We start from the raw sequence: 20,169 nt of genomic DNA on the forward strand, positions 1-20,169 counted from the left end.
CAGGGGTCCTCCTCATGACCTGGCCATTCTGCACAGTGGTCTGCTCTGGTAGTGCCACAGTCTCAGCTGCTGGCACATTCTGTACCTGGGGCCGCCATTTAGCTGCCCGTGCCCAGGACCAGCTGCTGAGGCCGAACCATCTGTGGGGCTCCAGTTTCACCTGCTGCTTTGGGACCAAGACCTCCTCCTCCATCAGGTCTTCCCTGAGCCTTCTGGTCAAGTGATGGTGACCAGAAAGCACTGGAGTCAGGTGTTTGGGGAGGGCAATCCTATGTCTGTATGTGCACATTTCTGTGTTCTTGTGTGCATGTATATACATACCTATTTATTTACTTATTATTCAAAGAAAAAAGATTTTAATGCCAGCATTCTTGCAATACATTTTTAAAAATACAGTATGTATCTGTTTAATATACATTACAAAATCCTTAATTTTAGAAATATCGAACTGTCTAAATAGCCAAAGAATCCCACCTTCCAGTATAAACATGAATCAGTTTCTTCTATTATACCAAAATTAAAATTTAAGCCATATTCGAACATTGAGAAATGAGATTAAAAATACCACCATTATAAAGTCCATGTAGAAAATGTCAACAGTGACCCCAGATACTACCTTTATGCATGCAATCTTGTTTGTGAGACACATGATTTGTCCTATGTAAAACACGATCCATATGGTAAATGCAGGGCTAGACTATGGAGGACAGACCTGTGTTCAGAAGAGAACTGTGTAGAGCACAGGTATTTCTGGTCCTTGTACAAGTGGGTGCATAAGTGTCTGAATAAGTAGATGACAAAGATTTCTTCACGTGTAAGTCAGAAATAATCCCACACAGCATGTTTGTAAGGAAGAAGAGAATGAACGGGTACCAAAGTGTTTTCTAAGCCTGAGTTAAAAAGTCTGCGTTAACAGTGTATGTTATGTATATAGTATCAAATTTTAAATACACTCTAGTAGTTGGCCTTGATGAAGAGTTTTATTTATTGTTATGTCTTCCTTTTTTATTTTTTACTTTTTCTTAAAGAAAGATTTAATTATGTATTTGACATTTAGAGTTACACACAGAGAGGCGGAGAAGCAGAGAGAGAGAGAGAGAGGTCTTCCACCTGCTGGCCGACTCCCCAATAGGCCACAGCAGCCGGAGGTGAGCAGATCCGAAGCCAGGAGCCTCCCGGGGCCTCCTGAGTGGGTGCAGGGACCCAAGGACTAGGGCCATCTTGTGCTGCTTTCCCAGGTCCTAGCAGAGCGCAGCATCGGACGTGGAGCAGCCGGGACTCACACAGGCGCCCATATGGGAGGCCGGCCCTGCAGGCGGGGGCTTTACCCGCTACCCCACAGCCCGGCCCTCCCCGAAGCCGGTCCCCTTGGGATCCCGCCTGGGAAAGCAGAGGAGACGGCCCAGGACTTAGGCCTCTGACCCCACTGTGCAGTACTGAGTAAAAGCCCTGATTCTGCTCCGGCCTGGCCCAGCCCTGGCCTTTGTAGCCCCTGGGGGGGGACCCAGACGGACGCCCTCTCAGAGAGAGAAAGAGGCTGGCGACCTCACGCACTGCTCCTCTGCCACGCGGCTGCCATGGCCAGCGCTGGGCCAGGCAGAAGCCAGGCGGCAGGAGCTCCATCAGGACTCACACGAGGGAGGGAGGCCGGGTCCCAGGGACCTGGGCCCTCAGTGGCTCCTCCCTGGGTCACAGCCTGGAGCAGCGGGACTGGACGCGGCCCTGGACATCAGATGCCTGATGCGGCAGCGTGCAGATGTGTCATGTGACCCCATGGCGGCCGCCCGTGTGCAGTGCGCCTGCGCCAGGCGCTGGACCCGGAAGTGCCTCTGCACGCATGGCCGCCCTGACCCGCGGTGCTCAGGTGGGAGTGAGCGCCTTGTCCGCTCCTGCCCAGAGCCAGCGCAGGCCCTGAGGAGCCGTCCTGGACGCTGCTGGCCGAGCCTGAGGGAGACCCAGCGCCCCCGGGTGAGGCCGGGGCCAGGTAGGCTGCGGCTGAGGCGGCCGTTACCCTCAGGACTCCATGCCTGCCCTGAGGAACAGCGAGGTCCTCTCTGGGGGAGCTGGGCGCGGGGTGTGGTCAGCTGAGGAGGCCTTGCTGTCACCGGGTAGGCGGGGCCGGGGCGCTGGGCTCGCGCGGGAGGAGGCCGGGCTGGGGGGGGGCAGAGAGGGGCAGGGGTGTGCGTGGGAGGAGGCCGGGCGGGGGGGGCAGAGAGCGGGCAGGGGTGTGTGTGGGAGGAGGCCGGGCCGGGGGTGGGGGCAGAGAGCGGGCAGGGGTGTGTGTGGGAGGGGGCGGGGACAGGAGGGGGGGCAGAGAGCGGGCAGGGGTGTGTGTGGGAGGGGCGGGGACAGGAGGGGGGGCCAGAGAGCGGGCAGGGGTGTGGGTGGGAGGGGGCGGGGACAGGAGGGGGGGCAGAGAGCGGGCAGGGGTGTGTTTGGGAGGGGGCGGGGACAGGAGGGGAGGGGGGCAGAGAGCGGGCAGGGGTGTGCGTGGGAGGGGGCAGGGACAGGAGGGGAGGGGGCAGAGAGCGGGCAGGGGTGTGTTTGGGAGGGGGCGGGGACAGGAGGGGAGGGGGGCAGAGAGCGGGCAGGGGTGTGCGCGGGAGGGGGTGGGGACAGGAGGGGAAGGGAGGGGCAGAATGAGAAGGGGCGCGGAGGTGGGGGAGGGAGGGGAAGCGGTGCGCGTGGGAGAGGCAGGAGGAGAGTGACGGGTACGGGGCGGGGCGGCGGTTGGAGAGCAAGAACCTGCCCAGCCCGGTTCCGGTTTTGGGTTTCCCGTCCCCGGCCAGAAGTAGCCTGGGCCGCGTCCGTGCAGGAGCCCGGTCGGCCTCTCTGGGCCGGCTGCTCTAGGTGTGACGTGTGTGCAGGACACGGCCCGGAGCCCGAGTGAATGCGCACGGCCTCTGGTGCGTTTACACCGCCTGCACCCGGGAGACGCGGACTCAGAGAAAGCCGGGAACCCCTCTGCGCTCGGGTCCAGCCTGCCCCCGGGCTCTGCCGCCTCAGAGGACGTCCTCGTTTTCTTTCTTTTGAAAGGTTTGTGTCAAAGGCGGAGTTATAGATGGGGCAGTGCGGGAGAGAGCTTCGATGGCTCCCCGACCCCAAAAGTGCTTCTGAATGGCAGTGGAGTCCAATCAATTGCTGATGATTTTGGGATTTCGTTACAGACTATGTGGTCAGTTATTGAGATTTCAGCGTCTTCCATTACAATTGTGTATTTCCTTATCTCTTTAGCCATGTTGCATTGGATTTTGCTGCCTTTATTTTGAGGGCATGGCAGTGGTCTCTTCTAGCTCGACCACCTCACCTGCTGTCACATTGTGCACCTCGGGCCACCATTTACCTAACCCCTGGCCTGGACCAGCTGTGGCCGGCACCCTCTGTGGGGCTTCAGTTTCACCTCCGGCATTGGGAGCGAGACTTTCCCTCCATTAGTTCTTCCCTGAGTCTCGACTGGACCTCTGGGTCAATTGAGGGTAACCGTAAACACTCTGGGTCAGGTGTTTGGGTGTGTGTATGTATTTGTGTGTGTCTGTATGTGTGTGTTTATGTGATTTTTACTCATTAATTAGTAGGCAGAACAGAGAGTGGGAGCTGGAGATCTGCTGTCCAGTGGCTCTTTCCTCAAATGGCTGCCGTTGGCAGCGCTGGCCCAGACAGAAGCCAGGAGCCAGGGACTCCATCCAGGTCTCCCATGAGGGTGGCTGTGGCCCAAGTACTTGGGCCATCACCTGCTTCCTGCGTGGTTCACAAGTGTGGAGCATTGGGACCGGAAGTGTCGCTGGTATGTTGGACGATTATCTTTGTGAGTCTCCATTCTTTCAGGTCTTTGTCAAGGGCTCATTCCCAGTGCACGGTAGTCTCTGGCTGCATTCTTGATGTATTGGAGTAGCTGTGCCGTGTGCATTGAAGTCCAGATACTCTGTGACTGACTGTGCACTGGAATGCTGACCGCAGCACCTGACCCCCCCCCCCCATTCTTCTCTTGGAAGTGCACCTGCAGGGGCTGTGGCATCGGCTGCACGTGTTCATCTCTGGTGCTGCTTTCTCAGGCATGGGTGCTGCTGTGTTTCCCCATCAGTACTGTGTGCGTCCTGATGCTTCCTGTCCACAAGAGCTGGCCCTGGCTGTCCATGGCCTTTCCACTCTTCCAGTGAGTTGTGATGGAAGCCACTGGTAGTTGTCACACAGCCACTGTGTGAGTGGATGCTTTATTATTTTTTTTTAAACATTTATTTAGTTAGTTCACAGAGTTACACAAAGAGAGAAGAAGCAGGGGGAGAGAGAGAGAGGTCCTCCATCTGTTGGTTCACTCCTCAGTTGGCTGCAAAGGCCCGGGCTGAGCTGACAGAAGCCAGGAGCCTCCTCGCGGACTCACATGAGGGTGCAGGGTTCCAAGGACTTGGGCCATCTTCTACTGCCTTCCCAGGCCACTGCATTGAGCTGGATGAGAAGTGAAGCAGTTGGTTCTTGAACTGGCATCCATATGGGATGCTGGCACTGTAGGTGGTGGCTTTACCTGTTATGCCACTTTAACATACCCAGGTGTAATTTAAATGCAGTGACGTGCACAGATCTGAGGTATGGTTTGATGAGTTTGATAAATGTGTGCAGCCATGGAACCCACTCTTGCTCAGATCCCAGTGATGCCCAGGGCCTCTAAAGTGGCAGCTGTTCTAGAATTGGGCCTGTGTGTGATGAGGGACCTCCCTTATTTGGGTCACTCCTCTTCATCGTGGGAGGCTTTGTGGGGGTCATATATGTTTCCTTGCTGCTTAGAATGCTTGCTCTTCCTGGCCTTGGAGGGTGCTAAGTTGTACCATTAAGCACAATGTTTCTCCTAAGTTTCAGAATTTTGATGGCCCCAGAACATCTCCTCTTGTCCATTTCCAGTCCATTGAGGTGCTTCAGAAAGGTTCTTGAAGCATTAGATAATTAAAATATAATTTTATTTTGATGCACTACAACTTTGTAATTTCCGAATTATTTCTCCATTGTGCTCATCTTGAACATTGTGAAGTGGGTTTTGCCTGTTGTGAAGCTTCCCCAAATGGAACGTTGTTTCCAGAGCCTGTGGCTCAGCATCCACGATGCTGCACAGATCACTGAGCACTCCCCTTTATAGCCAAACACCCACTGGGCATGAGTAGAACCATGCTGTTTACCCCTTCTTCTTCTGCTCTTATTTTTTCTAAAGATTTATTTATTTGAAAGGCAGTGTTACAGAGAGGCAGAGGCAGAGAGAGAGAGGTCTTCCATCCCTGGTTCACTCCCCAAATGGCCACAATGGTAGGAATTGGGCTGATGTGAAGCCAAGAGCTTCTTCCTGGTCACCCACGGGGGTGCAGGGACCCAAGGACTTGGGCCATCTTCTGTTTCTTTCCCAGGCCATAGCAGAGTGCTGAATGGGAAGAGGTCAGCAGTGTGGGATGCCTGTGTCACAGGCAGCGGCTTAGCACCCTATGCCACAGCGTCGGCCCCATTACCCACTATTGGGTATTCTATTGGCCATTCGCATCATTTCTAGTTTTTGGCTGTTACAAGCAAAGCTGCTGTGAAGTGTGTTCTTGTCCCAGTCTGTGGACGCATATTTTCATTGTTCTAGAGGAAACATACCTAGCTGTGCAATAGTAGCTTCTGAAGGGAGTGTATGCTTACCTGGCGAAGAACTTGCCAAAGGATTTTACAATGTTTGCACCATTTTACACTCTGTCCAGCCATTGCTTGCTAATTCCAGCTTCTCGCCCTCCTCCGCATTCACTGCCGTCAGTCTTTCTTCACATTAAGGATTTTAGGGTGTAGGTGTACCCCACGTGGTCTTCATTTGTGTGTTCCCTATGACTATTCATGGTGAGCACTTTTTCTCATGCTTCTTGTCTGTTCACAACAGCACTCCATCATGTAATGTCCAAGACATTGCTCATTTTTTAAATTTTTAGAATTTTGAAGATTTAATTGATGTAACACTTATCTTTGTGGAGTATGGTATTGTAATTTATTTTTTTTACATATATTTATTTGACAGGTAGTGTTATAGACAGTGAGAGAGAGAGACAGAGAGAAAGGTCTTCCTTCCATTGATTCACTCCCCAGATAGCTGTTAAGGTTGGCGTTGCGCCGATCCGAAGCCAGGAGCCAGGCGTTCTTCCTGGTCTCTCATTCGGGTGCAGGGGCCCAAGGACTTAGACCATCCTCCACTGCCCTCCTGGGCCACAGCAGAGAGCTGGACTGGAAGAAGAGCAACCGGGACTAGAACCGATGCCTATGAGTGATGCCTGCACCACCGACGGAGGATTAACCAAGTGAGCCATGGCACTAGCCCCGGTATTGTGATTTCGTAGTTGTATACAGTTGTCATGATCAATCAGGGTAATGAACACGTCCATCTCTTATATTTCTGTATATCAGAGCCTCGGCGCTCCTGTCTTCCAGGTCTTCTCAGAAACATGGTGGGTTTCTGTGCGCAGTGATGCTCCCTGTGCTTTAGGATGCTGGGAATGTGTCAGATTGTAACTTTGGTGGGTGTCACTCAGCCTTCCCCGCCCTCTCCCGCCTACCCTTCCCAGCAGGCAGTATTCACTGCTTGCCTGTTGAAGGCCGTCTGGGCCTTTCCTGGCTTTGAAGATCACGTGTAAAGCACTGTGAATTGTAACAGCTAGTTTTTCTGTGACTGTGGTTTCATTTCCCTTGAGTAAATGTATAGGGATGGAATTGCAGGGTCGCCTGCTCACGGGATGTTTCACTTTAAGGAAATGGTCAAAGCATAGAGGAGGGGGAAGCTCTTCCATCCACTGGTTCACGCCCCAGTGGCTGCAACAACTGGAACATGGTCATCTGAAGCCAGGATCCAGGAGCTGCTTCTGTGTTTCCTGTGTGAGTGCAGGGGTCCTAACACTTGTGTCACCTTCCACTGCTTTCCCAACCATAAGCAGAGAGCTGGATCAGAAGTGCAGAGCCAGGACGTGAACCGCACCCACAGGGGATGCCGGCACCACAGGCGGGGGCTTTGCCTACTACCCCACAGTGCTGGTCCTGGTCAAAGCCCTTTGTAGACCTGCTGCTTGGAGCAGGTGTTTGATTAGTGGGTAGAATGGTGCTTATGATACCTGCATCCTAAATCAAAGTGCTTGGTTTTGAGTTTCAGTTCCACTTCCATTCCAACTTCCTGCTTATTCCCACCCTGGGAGGCACAAGTGATGGCTCGAGTAGGTGATTCCCTGCTACTGTAGCGTGGCAGATTAAGGTTTGTGGGTGATCCTGTGCCTGGCCAGGACGCTGCCTGCCCAGCCCATGCAGGAGGTTAACCTGACTGCTGGCAGGTGGAAGGAGCCCCAGGCACATTTCCCTCAGCCCCGCCTTCTGTTGAAGAGCCTTGTGATTGCCAATCTGGTAGATGGCTCCCACGTGTGGCCCAGGCCCATCAGGAAGGCTACCTAGGCTTCGTGATCTTCAAGCTAAATGGAGGAGCGCATTCTGCCAACATCAGCTTTATCGTATAGAATTAGTGTTGCCCTGAGTTAGCTATGCCCCCTCTGCCTGCCCTTTAAAAGCTTATGCTTGGTCGTTTACATGGACACATTCACCAAACTTGTCTCTGGTGATTCTTGTCGAAGAACGCAGTCGTCCCACCATCCCGGCAGTGCAGGCCTCACAGGATGAGTCCACACAGATTGAATTCCCAGTTTCTAGATTCCCCCTGGTCCTACCTCAGCTGTTTGGAGCCTCTGGGTAGTGAAGCAGCAGTGTGGAGGCCTTTCTGTCTCTCTGATTTCTGCCTTTGAAATAAATAAGTACAAATGAACAGAAATAGTAAGTGTTGTACTTGGAATGTGTGGGTATTTTAGTTGCTCTATATTCTCCCCAGGATTTTGGTATCATTTTCCTTCTTGTCAGTATTAACCATTGTAATGGGTTGTTGTATCTCACTGTTATAGGAATTCAGGTTTCCCTACTGAGGAATACCGTGGAGCATCTCTTCAGGTTTTTATTTGCTGTTTGAATGTCTGTGTTTGTGTATTGTCTGTTTAATATTTCTTCCATTTTATTTTGCTTTTATTTATTTGGTTTGTTAGTGTTGAATTTTGAATGTATTTATGTTTCCAGATTCAATTCCTTTATCTAAAGTATCTGATGTGCAAATATTTTCTCCCAGTCTGTAGTTGTCCTGTTTGGTCAGTCAGTGGAATTGTTTTTCAGCACTGTTTCTGGTTGCAGAGAACAGAGTAGACAGCACAGAGAGTCCTCTTGTATCGTCCCCAAGTTTCAGTGTGTCCCCCATCGAATTAACATCTTGCTTGAGTGTGACATATTGGTTCAATTGTTGATCCACTGTGGAGATACAGCAGTATTATTAGGTAATGTCTATAGGTTACATTAGTGCTCACTCTGTGTTGTACATTCTGTGGGTTCTGACAAATCCATGCCACCCTGAGTCCACTAATACAGTGACACACAGAGTAGTTTCAATGTCCTGTAAATCTACGGGGCTCCACCCATTCACCCTTCTCCCTACTCCTGTCAACTGTTGATCTATGAACTGTGTCTGTATTCTCTGACTTTTCCAGAAGGCAATATACTTGGCAACATGCAATATAGAACTGTTTTTTTTTAATTATTGGCAGAAAGAGACAAAGAAATAGATGTGGAAGTAGAGATCAGTATATAGAAAGTGTTCTCATCATCTGGTTCTCTCCCTGCAGCCCCACCACAGCTGGAGCAGGCTGAAGCCAATAGTGGGAGCCAGAAGAGAATCCAGGTGTCCTCCAAAGTAGCAGGAACTCAGTCATTTGAGCCATCACCAGTGCCCCCCAGGGCCTGCATGAACAGGAACCGGAAGTCAGGAGCCTGAGTCGGTGTCAGACCCTGTGCTGCAATCTGGGATGCAGGCATCTGAACTGGTGTGTCCCCTGCCAGGCTGACCACCTGCCCCTCGTGTTCTGTCTACACAGTGAGAGAGATCAAGTTCATCCTTCCCTGGGTCAGTCTTCCGTTGCCTGGAGTGTCTGGAATTTGGGTCAAAGCTGGGAAGTAGGAGCTCACTCCAGCTCTCCCATTGGGTGGCAGAAATGCATTCACTTGAGCAATCACTGCTGCCTCCCAGGATCTGTACTGTCAGGAATTAGGAGTCAAGGGTGGAGCCAGGTTTGCAAGCCAGGCACTTCCCTATGGGGCCGGCTGTCTTATCCAGCCTGTTAACCAAATGCCAGGTGAGATACCCACCCTGGACAGTAGGTTGTGGAGCTGTAGTCTCAGTTCTTATTCTTGGTTTGCCTGCAGTGTGATACAGGTTTCTGCATCCTTTGCCCTTCTGTTTGACATTCAGTCACTTTGTTGACATCCACAGAAGAATGTGCTGACACCCTGGTTAGGATTAGAGTGAACCCATAGGTCAGTGTTGAATAAATGAGAACTTCACAGAGTGATTTCACATTTTCATGGTTCATTATTTCTGTTGTTCTGTCGATTTTAAGGATTTACTTGTTTATTTTCAAGGCAGAGTTATAGACAGAGGTTGATCTGGTAGGATCTGCAGGGATCCGAAGCCAGGAGCCACGAACTTTTTCTGGATCTCCCACATGGGTGCAGGGGCCCAAGGACTGGGGCCATCTTCTCTTGCTTCCCAGGCCATAGCAGAGAGCTTGATTAGAAGTGGAGCAGCTGGAACTCGAACCAGTTCTTTTATGGGAAGCCGGCACTGCAGGCACGACTTTACCTGGTACGCCACAGAGCTGGCCCTACAATTGACTTTGTCATCCTAGCCTGGTATCCTGCCACCTTCTTTTTTTTATTATTTATTTTTGACAGGCAGAGTGGACAGTGAGAGAGAGAGTGACAGAGAGAAAGGTCTTCCTTTTCCGTTGGTTCACCCTCCAATGGCCGCTGCAGCCAGTGCGCTGTGGCCATAACATCATGCTGATCTGAAACCAGGACAGGTGCTTCTCCTGGTCTCCCATGTGGGTGCAGGGCCCAAGGACTTGGGCCATCCTCCACTGCACTCCTGGACCATAGCAAAAAAAGCTGGACTGGAAGAGGGGCAACCGGGACAGACCGGCGCCCCAACCAGGACTAGAACCCGGTGTGCCGGCACCACAGGCAGAGGATTAGCCTGTTGAACCACGGCGCTGGCAATCCTGCCACCTTCTTAGAATAGCACATTAATTCCAAGAGTTTCTTTGCCGTTCCCCCTTCCTTCCTTCCTTCCTTCCTTCCTTCCTTCCTTCCTATTCTGATTCTTACAGATTTATAGTGTATGATATCATTTCACCAGTGAACGAATATCATTGTGTTTCTCCTCCCCAGTTCATACAGCTTTTATTTTCTGTTCTTCTCAGATTGCATTAGGTAGAGTGTCCAGCAGGTGGTGCTGAATCAGTGGTGAGAGATGACATTATTGCCTTGTTCTGATTTTAGAAATATAATGTAAAATTTTCATTTTGTAGACATTCCCTATCAGATTGAGAAAGTTCCACGCTGTTCCTAGTTAGCTCAGGGTTGTGTCATGAGAGAATGTTGGATGTTGTCTGATGTTGTCTCAGCCCACCACGTGATGATGGTGTTCTTTAGCTTGTTGATGTGATGTACTTCACTGGCTGGTACTTGACATGTCGATGTAGCCTTGCAGACCTGGAATAAGCTTCACTGGTTGTGCTGTAGGATTCTTTTTTTAAGGTTTATTTATTTGTTTGAAAGTCAGAATTACACAGAGAGAGGAGAGGAGGCAGAGAGAGAGAGAGGTCTTCCATCCGCTGGTTCACTCCCCAGTTAACTGCCACAGCCGGAGCTGAGCCAATCCAAAACCAGGAGCCAGGTGCCTCTTCTGGGTTTCCCATGTGGGTGCTGGGGCCCAGCATTTGAGCCATCTTCTACTGCATTCCCAGGCCATAGCAGAGAGCTGGATCAGAATCGGAGCAGCAATTTGAATGGGACTGAAACCGGCACCCATAAGGGTTGCCAGCACTGCAAGCGGTGGTGCCAGCCTCCGTGTATGATTCTTTATAAATGTTATTGGCTTCAATTTGTGAATATTTTAGTGAGGACGTTTCTATGCATATTCGTGAGAGATACTGGTCTGGAGTTTTCTGGTATATGTTTTTACTTTGTTTTGATATTAGAGTATTTTTGGCATCATAGGATGAGTATTCCTTCTACTATCTTCTGGAACAGATCATAGAGAATTAGCCTTTTTGAAAATGTTTGGTGGAGAGGAAGTATGTTGGCATAGTGTTAACACCACTTTGGGGGCAGGCGGCATGGCTCACTTGGTTAATCTCCCACCTGCGGTGCCAGCATCCCATATGGGTGCTGGGTTCTAGTCCCGGTTGCTCCTCTTCCAGTCCAGCTCTCTGCTGTGACCCAGGAAGGCAGTGGAGGATGGCCCAAGTGCTCGGGCCCTGAACCCACTTGGGAGACCAGGAGGAAGCACCTGGCTCCTGGCTCCTGGCTTCGGATCAGCACAGCGCCGGCCATAGCGGCCATCTGGGGAGTGAACCAATGGAAGGAAGACATTTCTCTCTGTCTCTCTCTCTCTCACTGCCTATAACTCTGTCAAAATAAGTAAAACACACACACACACACACACACACACACACCACTTCGATGTCTGCATTCCATATTGGAATGCCTTGGTTTGATTTCTTTTCTTTTTTTTTTTAATTCTCTATTTACTTGTACTAGTTACAGAGACTCAGAAGCAGAGGCAGAGAGAGGGAGAGAGGTGTCTTCCATCCTCTGGTTTACTCTGCAGGTGGCTACAATGGCTGGAGCTATTCTGATCTGAAGCCAGGAGCCAGGAGCCAGGAGCCTCCTCTAGGTTCCCACGCTGGTACATGGGCCCAAGGACTAGGGCCATCTTCTACTGCTTTCCCAGGCCATAGCAGAGAGCTGGATCAGAAGTGGAGTAGCTGGGATTTGAACTGGCACCCATATGGGATGCTGTTACTGCAGGCTGTGTCTTTACCCACTGCGCCACAGCACTGGCCACTTGGTTTGGTTTCTTTTCTGCTTCTAATCTAGCTTCCTGTCAGTGTGCACCCTGGGGGCAAGAGTGATGGCTCAAGTAGTTGGATTCCTGCCACCACGTGGGAGATCTGGATTAGGATCTTGGTTTCTAGATTCAGCCTGGCCCAGTCTTGGCTGTTGTGGATTTTTGCGGAATGTCCCAGTGATGGGTACATTCTCCCTCCCTCTCTTCTTTGGCTTTCAAATAAGTAATGTATTAGAATAACAATTTAAAAATGTTGATAAAATTCATTAGGAAATCATTTAGGCATGGCACTTTCATTACTAATCATTGATAAAATTTAATTAATTGTTATGGAACCTCCAAATTTTCCAGCTCTGCTTGTGTGAATTTTGATACATTGTATGTTTCATGGAATTGATTCAATTCATTAATCTTGTCAAGTTTTTGGAAACAAAATTGTTCTATTCCATTGTGGTTTAGGTTTATTTTTGGTCCATTGTGTCAGTAATGATGTCGCCTCTTTCATTTATAGGATTGGTAATTTATACTTGTTCTTTACTTTTTTCTTGGTTAGGCCTGACAACAAGTTTTTTAATTGTGTTGATATTTTCAAGAAATCCAATTTTAGTTCTGATAGTTTTCTCTACAGGTGTACTTTTTTTCCCTTCCATTGATTTCTACTTCTAACTTATTTTACTTATTTTTAAATTCATCTTCTTCCTCTGATTTTCAAAGATGAAAGCCTAGCTTATTGATCTTGATTGTCTCTAAAAGATGTATTCATTATTATAATTTGGCAAGATATAGTTCCGCTTTCATTTAATTTGAAGTATTTTTCAATTTTCTTGAAATTTATTCCTTAAACACGCATTATTTTGAGGTTTGTTGCTTAATCTCCAAGTATTTGGGATTCTCCAGTTGTGTCACTGACGTCTCATTTGGAGCCCATTATGAGCTGAGAGCTTAGTTCCTGTGACTCCTATTCTTTCTTAGGTGTTGACGTGTGCTTCACAGCCGTGGAGGTGGTCAGCGTGAATGTTCTGTGTGGGCCTGAGCAGAGTGTGGATTCTGTTGTTGTTGGATGGAGCATTTTCTCCATGCCCAGTAGATGCACAGGTGATTGATGGTGCGTTTTTATTCAACTGTATCCATACTGCTCTTGTAACTGCTGATCTATTAATTTCTGCAACTCTTGCTTTTTTGCTTTACATTCATATGTGAATTACATAGATGGGTTTTTTAATGTTGAATAAACTTCCATTTGTAAGACTAACCCCATTCAGTCATGGTACATTTTTATAACACCAGATTTTATTCTGATAATATTTTTTGATGGTTTGGAAGATTTTATGATTTGAGAAATTTAGTGCATAGGTTCTCTTCCAGTAATATGTTTTTTTAAAAGATCTATATATTTATTTGAAAGTCAGAGCTGTATATAGAGAGAAGGAGAGGTAGAGAGAGAGAGAGGTCTTCCATATGCTGGTTCACTCACACACACACACACACATACACTTTGCTTCAATGGCCAGGGCTGCGCTGATCTGAAGCCAGGAACCAGGAGCTTCTGGGTCTCCTACGTGGGTGCAGGGTCCCAAGGACTTGCACCATCTTCCACTGCTTTCCCAAACCATAGCAGAGAGCTGGATGGGAAGTGGAGCAGCTGGACTCAAACTGGTGCTCACTAGGGATGCCGGCACTGCAGGCAGCGGCTTTATCCACTATCCCACAGTGTTGGCCCCGGTATGTTTTGTGATTTGGGTATTACACTAACTCAAATCACTCAAAATGAGTATTTCACCTTCTAATTTCTTGAATTATTTGTGTAGATTTTGTGTTATTCCTTCATTAAAGTATGGGTGGAATCCACTAGTTGAGCTGTATGAACAAGGAGGGGTTATTATTTTCTTTGCTGGGAAATTTGTAACTGTGCATTCAATGTCTTCAGTAGATGCAGGAGAGTACTTCAGAAAGCCACAGGAAAGTGAAATGGAAAGATAATTTTATTTTGGAGGAAATGAAGAGATATGTGTATTGTGGAAGAAAAGAACTTTATGTCACGAGGCCAGCAGAAATGTCATCAGCAGGCTGAGGAGAGGAGGATGTGGCGTGACCCCTGTCAGAACCTGTGGCTGGGACAGAGCTTCGACAGGTGAGCCCTCATGTGCCCCCTTGGTCCAGCCTGCAAACTACTGTGCCACACACCTGCCCCCAAAGAAGTGTTTAATGCTCATGTTAATCTCTAGTACTGCATCCCACAAGTTTGAGCATGCTGTGTTTTCAATTTCTCCTTCCATTTTAACAGTTTTCCTGTCTTCTATCGGAGCTCATTTGTGAGGTGCGTATACAATGAGGATTGTTGTCTTCATGGTGAATTGGTCCTTGCTGTATTATATAAAGTATATCTTTGATTCTAGCCTTTTTGTTTTACTGTGCTATCTCCTTTTGTATGAAAAAAGACTCTCTGACGTTCTTTCAAAAGACTATACATGCTGTTGCATGCATGTTTGCGAGCTGTTGCTCAATTATCAGACTCCCGTAGAGACAAGAGGTGGTGAGTCTTGTAGATTAAAACTGAAGTTGAACCAAAAACGGTCAGCTCATGTGCACATTTCTTGCTTGTCTGTAGTGCTTGTAGCCTTTTGAGTCCACAAACTCTGTCATTATTTAGACAGGGCCATAATCAATGTGGAAGTGCTCTCCTCCCTTCAGAGAAATATACCTCCTTCTTTGATGATCCCTTCTTTCCACTGGGATGTCATTGACAGAGATCTTCCATGTAGGCCATGTTTTGCCACAGTGTTGGCTTTCCATGCCTGAAATGCTCACAGGGCTTTTTAGCCAGATGTGAATGCTGTAAAGGCTGATTCTGAGGCCAGAGTACTGTTTAGTGTGTTTGTCATTCTATGAGTCTGTGGTCTGCTTCCCATGTTGGATCATATTCTCCTTTTCAATGCTTTTTAAAAGATGTATTTATTTGCAAGTTAGAGTTACAAAGAGGCAGAAGCAGAGAGAGAGAAATCCTCCATCTTCTGGCTCACACTCCCTCTGGCTGCAACTGCCGGAGCTGTGCTTATCCAAAGCCAGGAGCCAGGAGCTTCCTCCGGGTCTCCCACATGGGTGCAGGGCCCAAAGACTTGGGCCATCTGCTGCTTTCCCAGGCCTTAGCAGAGAGCTAGATCAGGAGTGGAACAGCCAGGACCCAAACTGCCACCCATGTGGGATGCCGGCAGTGCAGGCGGCAGCTCTACCTGCTACAGCACAGCGCCATCCCACCTCCTTTTTCATTCTATCTATTGATATTTGCAGACACTTGGTCTTATTCATGTGATCCCTTTGACACTTATTCCTATCTTTATGATCAGTTACACACTTAAAATGATCATTTTAACTAGTAATAGTGGCATTAGTACCTGCCGACTTCATGGGATTTGGAGTCCCATGGCAAGTTTTTAGCTTTACACTTAGGTGTAAGTTTGTAGGAATGTGTGCCGAACTGTACATCTCTTCTCTCTCTTATTCCCACTCATTATTTTTATAGCAATAAATTTTCAGTTGGATTTAACCACCTAAGAGTAATTCTGTGTTAATTAAAAAATTCAACCAATGGTATTAAGTGGAAAAAGAAAACAGTAAAAGGAATAAAATAATAAGCTGTTCCTCGACAGTCAAGACAAGGGCTGATCAAATCATTGCTTCTCATAGTGTCAATATCACTTCTACAGGTTGCCTTTTAGGTGCTCAGTTAGTTGTCACCGATCAGGGAGAATATATGATATTTGTCCCTTTGGGACTGGCTTATTTCACTCAGTATGATGTTTTCCAGATTCCTCTGTTATGTTGCAAATGACTGGATTTCTTTTGTTTAACTGTTGTATAGTATTTCATAGATTACATATCCCATCATTTCTTTATCCAGTCTTCTGTTGATAGACATTTAGATTGGTTCCATGTCTTAGCTATTGTGAATTGAGCTGCAATAAACTTGAAGGTGCAGATAGCTTTTTATTTGCCAATTTAATTCCCCTTGGATAAATTCTGAGGAGTGGGATGGCTGGGTGGTATGGTAGGACTATATTCAGATTTCTGAGGTATCTTTTCAAGCTGTCTTCCATAGTGTCTTTGCCATTTTGCATCCCCACTAACAATGGATTAGGGTACCTTTTCCCCCACATCCTCACCAGCATTTGTTGTTTCTTGATTCCTGTATGAAAGCCATTTTAACCTGGGTGAAGTGAAACCTCATGTTGGTTTTGATTTGCATTTCCCTGAGGGTTAGTGATCCTGAATATTTTTTCATGTGTCTGTTGGCCATTTGGATTTCCTCTTTTGAAAAATGTGTATTTAAGTCCTTGGCCCATTTCTTAAGTGGGTTGTTTGCTTTGTTGTGGTGGCATTACCTGATCTCTTTGTAGGTTCTGGTTATGAATCCTTTATTGGTTGCATAGTTTGCAAATAATTTCTCCCATTCTGTCAATTGCCTCTTCACTTTCATGACTGTTTCTTTTGCTGTACACAAACTTCTCAATTTGATGGAATCCTAGTTGTTAATTTTGGCTTTGGCTACCTGTGCCTCTGGGGCATTTTCCAAGAAGTCTTTGCCTGTGCCAATATCTTGTAGGGTTTCTCCCATGTTCTCTAATAATTTGATGATGTCAAGTCATAGATTTAGATCTTGAATCCATGTTGTGGATATTGTATAAGGTGTAGGTAGGAATCTTGGCTCATACTTGTGCATGTGGAAACCCCATTTTCCCAGGACCATTTGTTGAATAGAATATCCTTTTTCTAGGAATTGGTTTTAGCTCCTTGATCAAATATAAGTTGGTTGTAGATGTTTGGATTGATTTCTGGTGTTTCTATTCTGTTCCATTGGTCTACCCAGTACCAGGCAGTTTTGATTATAACTGCCCCATGGTTTCTCTTAAAATCTGGTATTGTAATGCCTCCAGCTTTGTTTTTGTTGTAAAAGATTGCTTTTTAACTATTCTAGGTCTCCTATGCCTCTGTATGAATTTCAGCAGCATTTTTCTAGATCTGTGAAAAAAATCTTTGGTATTTTGATTGGTATTGCATTGAATCTGTAAATTGCTTTTGGAAGAACAAACATTTTGATGATATTGATTCTTCCAATCCATAAGTATGGAAGATTTTTCCATTTTTTTGAATTTCTTCCATTTCTTTCTTTAACGTTTGGTAAATCTCATTGTAGAGAGCTTTGACATCCTTGATTAAGTTTATTCCAAAGTACTTGATTTTTTATAGCTATTGGGAATGGGATTGCTCTTAGAAGTTCTTTCCCAGTCATGGCATTGTCTGTGTACACAAAGGATGTTAATTTTTATGTACTGAGTTTTATATCCTGCTACTTACCAAACTCTTCTATGAGTTCTAATAGTCTCAGTGGAGTCCTTTGGATCCCCTATATAAAAAATCCTGTCATCTGCAAATAGGGATATTTTGACTTCTCCCTTCCAATTTGTACCCATTTGATTTCTTTTTCTTGCCTAATGGCTCTGGCGAAAACGTCCAGTACTATATTGAATAGCAACAGTGAGAGTGGACATCCTTGTCTGGTACCGGATCTCAGTGGGAATGCTTTGAAATTTTCCTCATTCACTATGATGCTGGCCGTGGGTTTGTCATAAATTGCCTTGATTGTGTTGAAGAACATTCCTTCTATACCAATTTGCTTAGAGTTTTTATCATGAAAGAGTTGTATTTTATCAAATGCTTTCTCTGCATCTATTGAGATAGCCATATTTTTTTCAGCAGTTTGTTAATGTGGTGTATCACCTTGTTTGATTTGCAAATATTGCACCATCCCTGCATACTAGCAATAAACCTCACTTGGTCTGGGTGGATGATCTTTCTGATGTGTTGTTGGATTGATTGGCTAGAATTTTGTTGACGATTGCTGTGTCTGTGTTCATCAGGGAAATTGGTCTATAATTCTTTTTCTCTGTTGCATCTTTTTCAGGATTAGGAATTAAGGTGATGCTGGCTTTGTAGAAAGGATTTGGGAGGATTCTCTCTCTTTCAGTTGTTTTGAATAGCTTGAGAAGAATTGGAGTTAGTTCTTCTTTAAATGTCTGGTAGGATTCAGCAGTGAATCCATCCAGCCCTGGGCTTTTCTTTATTGGGAGGGCCTTTATTACTGATTCAATTTCCATCTTGGTTATGGGTCTGTATAGGTTTTCTCTCTTTCTTTTTTTTTTTTTTTTTTTTGACAGGCAGAGTGGACAGTGAGAGAGAGAGACAGAGAGAAAGGTCTTCCTTTGCCATTGGTTCACCCTCCAATGGCCGCTGCGGCTGGCATGCTGCAGCCGGCGCACCACGCTGATCCGATGGCGGGAGCCAGGTACTTATCCTGGTCTCCCATGGGGTGCAGGGCCCAAGTACTCGGGCCATCCTCCACTGCACTCCTGGGCCACAGCAGACAGCTGGTCTGGAAGAGGGGCAACCAGGACAGAATCCGGCGCCCCGACTGGGACTAGAACCCAGTGTGCCGGCGCCGCAAGGTGGAGGATTAGCCTAGTGAGCCGCGGCGCCGGCCTTGTATAGGTTTCCTCTATCTTCATGGCTCAATTTAGGTAGGTTGTATGTGTCCAGGAAATCTATCCATTTCTGCTGTTTCCCAGTTTGTTGGCATACAGCTCTTTGTAGTAATTTCTGATGATTCTTTTTCTTTCTGTGGTGTCAGTTGTTACATTTCCTTTTTCATTTGTAATTTTATTGATTTGGATGTTCTCTTTCCTTTTTTGGTTATTTGGGCCAATGATGTGTCAATTTTGTTTATTTTTTCAAAAACCAGCTCTTCGTTTTATTGGTCTTTGTATTGTTTTTTGGATACAATTTTTTTGATTTCTTCTCCAATTTTAATAATTTCTGTTCTCCTTCTAGTTTTGGGTTTGGTTTGCTGTTGTTCTTCCAGATCCTTGAGAAGCTTTGAGAGCTCATTTATTTGGTGCCTTTCCAATTTCTTGGAATAGGCATGCATTGCTATAAACTTTCCTCTTAACACTGCTTTTGCTGTATCCCTTAAGTTTTGATATGTTGTGTTGTCATCTTCATTTGTTTCCAGAAATGTTTTGATTTCTCTTTTGATTTCTTCTGTGACCCACTGTTCATTCAGGAGCATGTTGTTCAGTCTCCATGTGTTTGCATATGCTCTAGGGATTCCTGAGCTGCTGATTTCTAGCTTCATTCTGTTGTGGTCCGTGAGGATGCATGGTATGATTTCTGTTGTTTTGAATTTGCTGCGACTTGCTGTATGGCCTTGTATGTCATCACTCCTGGCAAAGTTCCATGTGCTGCTGAGAAGAGTGTTTATTCTGCAACTGTAGGATGAAAAGTTCTGTAGATATCTGTGAGGTCTGTTTGTTTTATAGAGTCAACTAAATCTGCTGTTTCCTTGTTGGTTTTCTGTCAGGTTGATCTGTCCATTGCTGAAAGTAGAAACCTGATTCCCCCAGTACTATTGTGGTGTAGTCTATGTCTCCCTTTAGATCCCTTAACATTCTTTTTAGATAGCCAGGTGCCCTGTAATCAGGTGCATATACCTTTATAATAGTTACATCTTGCTGTTGCATTGGTCCCTTAATCATTCTATACATATGCTCTTCTTTCTCTCTTTTAACAGTTCTTGTGTTAAGGCCTATTTGGTCTGACATTAAGATGGCTACACCAGCTCTTTTTTGGTTTCTGTAGGCATGGAATATCTTTTTCCATCCTTTCACTTTCAGTCTCCATGCATCTTTGTTAGTGAAATGTGTTTCTTGTAGGCATCAAAAAGATGAGTTTTGTTTTTTAATCCACTCAGCCAGTCTGTGTCTTTATGCTGGGGAGTTGAGGCCACTTGCATTCCATGTGACTACTGATAAGGAAGGACTTTGCCCTGCTAGCTTCCAAAGACATTCATAATTTATACTTTGAACTTCCTTTGACCTTTTACTGAGAGATTTTCTTCCTTTACCTTCTTTCGTATTGATGACCATGTGTCTGAGTTTCTGTGTATCTGTGCAGCACATCTTTAAGCATCTTTTGCAGGGCTGGACTGAAGGTGACAAATTATTGCAATTTCTGTTTGTTGTTATTTCACCTTCATTAACAAATGAGAGCTTTGCAGGGTATAATGTTCTGGGATGAGTTTTTTTTTTTTTTCCTCTTAGGAATTGGACTGTATCTTGCCTATCTCCTAGCCTGTA

The 20,169-nt window shown here is 46.5% G+C and overlaps 1 long non-coding RNA gene across 6 annotated transcripts in view; it reads left to right on the forward strand.

Annotated features, from left to right (window-relative positions):
- The first annotated feature begins 1,202 nt into the window (after positions 1 to 1,202).
- The window catches only part of LOC103345547 (uncharacterized), a 33,090-nt gene continuing 14,123 nt past the window's right edge, over positions 1,203 to 20,169 (forward strand). For 2 of the 6 annotated variants that reach the window (XR_016221845.1, XR_016221846.1), the window contains exons 1-4: positions 1,203 to 2,108; positions 8,700 to 8,897; positions 12,956 to 13,088; positions 13,911 to 14,114. This is a non-coding gene — a long non-coding RNA (uncharacterized LOC103345547). Of the gene's footprint in view, positions 2,109 to 2,686; positions 3,037 to 7,848; positions 7,981 to 8,699; positions 8,898 to 12,955; positions 13,089 to 13,910; positions 14,115 to 20,169 lie in introns of those variants that run through there. The other 4 variants (XR_016221847.1, XR_016221848.1, XR_011382613.2 and 1 more) reach the window with 4 other exon arrangements.

Source organism: Oryctolagus cuniculus, chromosome 15, assembly GCF_051225735.1.
Source record: "Oryctolagus cuniculus isolate XC-2025 breed Fujian yellow rabbit chromosome 15, ASM5122573v1, whole genome shotgun sequence".
NCBI lineage: Eukaryota > Metazoa > Chordata > Mammalia > Lagomorpha > Leporidae > Oryctolagus > Oryctolagus cuniculus.